Source organism: Rhipicephalus sanguineus, chromosome 1, assembly GCF_013339695.2.
Source record: "Rhipicephalus sanguineus isolate Rsan-2018 chromosome 1, BIME_Rsan_1.4, whole genome shotgun sequence".
Taxonomy (NCBI): domain Eukaryota; kingdom Metazoa; phylum Arthropoda; class Arachnida; order Ixodida; family Ixodidae; genus Rhipicephalus; species Rhipicephalus sanguineus.
Genome location: NC_051176.1, coordinates 312,371,632 through 312,375,438, shown reverse-complemented (window position 1 = coordinate 312,375,438; position 3,807 = coordinate 312,371,632). Strand labels below are relative to the sequence as shown.

At 49.7% G+C, this 3,807-nt stretch overlaps 1 pseudogene; it reads left to right on the top strand.

Annotated features, from left to right (window-relative positions):
• The first annotated feature begins 400 nt into the window (after positions 1-400).
• LOC125757546 (uncharacterized) lies at positions 401-2,919 on the top strand (annotated as a pseudogene).
• Positions 2,920-3,807: the final 888 nt, after the last annotated feature.

Here is a 3,807-nt window from a genome sequence, read left to right as displayed (position 1 = left end):
GTGCAAATCGAGCACAAAGAAAAACACTGGTGGGCTTTCGTTCCATGAAATATCAGCTGCCGCTGGTGTACGGGAGCGGTGGCTTGCAACGATTAGGCGGGATAATTGGTCGCCTAATACAACATCGAACTACACAAGAGTATGTAGCCGCCATTCTCAACCAGAGGACTTCATAGAAGGAAAAAGACGGCGGCTCAAGAAGAATGCAGTACCATCAGTCTTTGCAGACTACCCCTCACATTTGCAGCCCAAGGTAACGACTGGACGAAGCATGGCAAGTATCACTAGACGTGACCACGCTGTGACCGAACAGTCAAGATGCACCAGTAGCAACGCTGCCTCGCGACCGCCGCCATGTGCAACGCTGACATTAGGTCCCGAAGCTAAGGAATCGGAGCCAATGGACACTACAAGTGCTGCCGGTGAAACAACGGACAATTACTCTGTACATTGTCACAGCGAATGCGCGCCCAAGGCAGAGCAGGCTTCCCCATGCGACAAAAGTGTCCAGGTCGACAGCCGTTCGGCCTCTGCTTTGTTCGCTACCGAAAACTCCAAATGGACGAGAAAAGAAAGAGACCTGAGGAGCCAGATACTTAGACTACGGCAGACCATTGACAAATACAAAGAGGAGCTCAGGAAACTGCATGAAGATGCTATGACTGCCGACATTTCCTACATTAGAGAAAAAGCCACAGAGAAAGAGGCTTCAGCTTTATTTCTCATGGATCAAATTACCCATTACAAGAAAAAAAGACCTGGTCTGAAGAAACAACCGGTCGTTGTGTGGCACTGCGGCATTTATCAACGAAAGCGTACGAAGATATTCGAGGGGAGACGCTTTTGAAGCTACCAGACCGAAGGGTGCTCACTAACTATATTGGAAATACAAGTGGCGAGACAGACTTCAGCAAACTGGTGGAAGCTCGGCTGATATCCGAAGCGGAAAGCTTTGACAAACCCCACTAGAAGGTCTGCACGCTCATCGTTGACGAGATCAGCGTAAAGGAGAAGCTCCAATATAACAAGCAACGCGACTGCTTTGTTGGACAAGTGGACATTGGGCTGGAAGAGCAAAACGGCGACCGCGTCTTAGCCGATTCGCTGCTGTGTTTCGTCATCAGTGCATTGTCGACAACGTACCGTATTCCAGTTGCGTACTATTTTACGAAAGGCCTAACTGGACCCCAACTTCACAAGTTGCTGATTTTCGTCATGCAGACAGTCGAAGCCTGTGGGTTTAGGATTGTGGCGAGCAATCGTTGGAAATGGTCTGCTTACCTACTGGATCGAGCACCCCTGTGACCGCAGCAGGCTTCTTTTCAATAGCTTTGACCCGTGCCACGTGCTGCAGAATGTGAGGTCACAGTTTCTCTCGCGTAACCTTGGCCCGAAAGGTGAGATCTCTCCTTCACACGTAAAAGACCTTTACGAACTGCAGAAAGGCTTGTCTGTAAAGCCTGTTCGGTTTTTGAGCAGGAAGCACGTTTATCCGAGCAACACACAAAAGATTAACGCTGCAAGAGCCGTCCAAGTGATGTCTCCAAGTGTAACCGCTGCCTTGGAACACCTCAAGGCAGGCACGTAGGCAAGGGGGGGGCCCGGGGGGCCCGGCCCCCCCCCCGAAAATTTTCCAGCCCTCTATATTCCCAGGCAACTTTTTTTTTGTTTTTGCCATGGAAAGATTCTCTTTCGAACAATTAGGCCTTGGGCCCCCCCCCGAAAAAAAATCCTGGCTACGTGCCTGCCTCAAGGATCAGGCTGGACACACTTGTGCCCTGTCGTTTTCAGCCGCAGGCCCAACGATTACGTTCATGAAGAACATTTATCGATGGTTCGTGCTTCACGATGTCAGCAACACGGCTCAGCACATACATCAAAATTTTTCGGATGCCCGCCAATTCGATGACAGCGCTGATCAGCGGCTTGAATGGCTTGAGGTCACCTTCCCGATGTACTTAGAGGCAATAAAAAGAATATCTGAACATGCCCGGGAATTCCTCACCACCGAAACGTATGAAGCGATTCTGTTAACCTCCTATTCGACAGTGCATGAGTCAGATGACAGATGACTGAGTCAGATGACAGAAGAGAAGCTCGTTTTTGGGCTGACACGAAAATTCAACAGCGATCTAGTTGAATCCCTCTTTGGAAGTTTGCGAATGTCATCCGGGTGCAACGATGTGTTGCACGTTCGGGATGCACTGTCAGGTCTCGAAAAGCTATTGAAGACCGGCATTGCTGCGTCGAATGTAGCACACAAAGAACGCGTTGCAATGTCGGGACATGTACTGGATCGTACACTTTCCTCTGCACAACGAGATTCTGCTTCAGCTCCAGTTCCTCCCCTGACGTCGACTGTGCAAGCAGTGCCGCAGCTCTCGAGAGCAAGATTAGTGCTGCAGAGACTTAATACAGCAATTTTGCCACAGCACCTGCCATCGCTTCTGATTTCGGCTTCTGATTTCGGATGTGGGGGGCTACACTGCAAGGGTTGTAAGCGAGCATATGGATTGCGAGAACTGTATTGCTTTGTGCACGAAGCCGGTGAGCAACCACCCGATCTTTCGATTCACCGAGAGCCAAGACCGAGGTGGGCTTCTCTACCCGTCGGATCAGCTTCTCTTTGTTCTGGACGTTTTAAGAGCTTTTGCTGACCGTGCCCTGCAGGAGGATGAGACTTTGCAGAAGCCTCTGATTGCCTTAGTGGAGTACGCCATCCCAGCTCTTTGTTCTTCAAAGTTGCTTAAGTGTAAGGCAAATGACAGCAACGACCACAGGCTAAAGCTCATGAACCTTATATCAGTTCGCTTCCTGAGGCCACTTCTCTGCAACTACGCATTCAACGTTACTGACAAGCACGACACAGCTAAACATTTCGCAAAAAAGCCCCTTTCGCGAAAGTATGCGCAAGTGTGAGAGCGGCATACTCTTGAATGACATGCGGGAGTTTGTCTCCGTAATAAGTGCTTTTATTGGCCGCCGCTGAAATGCTGCAATCAATGTAAGCCATGACTCGCAGCGCATTGATCTTGAAAACAAAAAAAAGCTCACAGGGTTCCTTATGACGACTCGAAAGCGAAAGCCATCTTCTCCTTTTTTTCAGTCGATGTATTATTCCTGCCCCGCCCCCACCGGAAACTTTCTTGACCTAACGTGGTTTCGTACTGCCTCCGTGATCGGCTCACCGATCACGGAGGCAATGCAAATCAACGATGTGATGACGCCATCACGTGATCATGACGTCATAGTGACGCCATGATGAAATCACAAATTTGGGCGAACTGTGACGTCATAAGGCGACGTCACCACGTGATGATATTTTGGATCACTCGTGTTGACGCCACCGGCGCAGACGGTTAATTTTCACGTTTGATGAGGCATCTAGGGCTTTCGCCTTAAAGGGACCCTGAAACGGTTTTGTACGAACACATTGAGCCGGTAGAGCAAGTCCTAACGATCATTTACAGACCGATTTAAGCTCTGTGCGTAAACTGTGTAATTTATTACAAGGCTTTGAAGCTGCGAATCACCACCGATCACAGCAGCTCAGCCAAACGAGTTTTCAAACCGCCCATTTCCAGTGCACGTCGTCGTGGAAGCGCGACGTCACGCAGGCGGCTGATCTGATTGGATATGTCCAGTGCACGTCATTGAACCTCCTGTGAGCAGCGAGCGCCGTCTGCCTGTGTTACAACGTGCTCCGTGTTGACGTGAGCTGAGCGACAGTGTTTATCTCGAGGTTTCTTTTCTTGGACACAATGAATTGCCCTAGCCGTGTTGTGACCACATATCTAGCAATTGGTG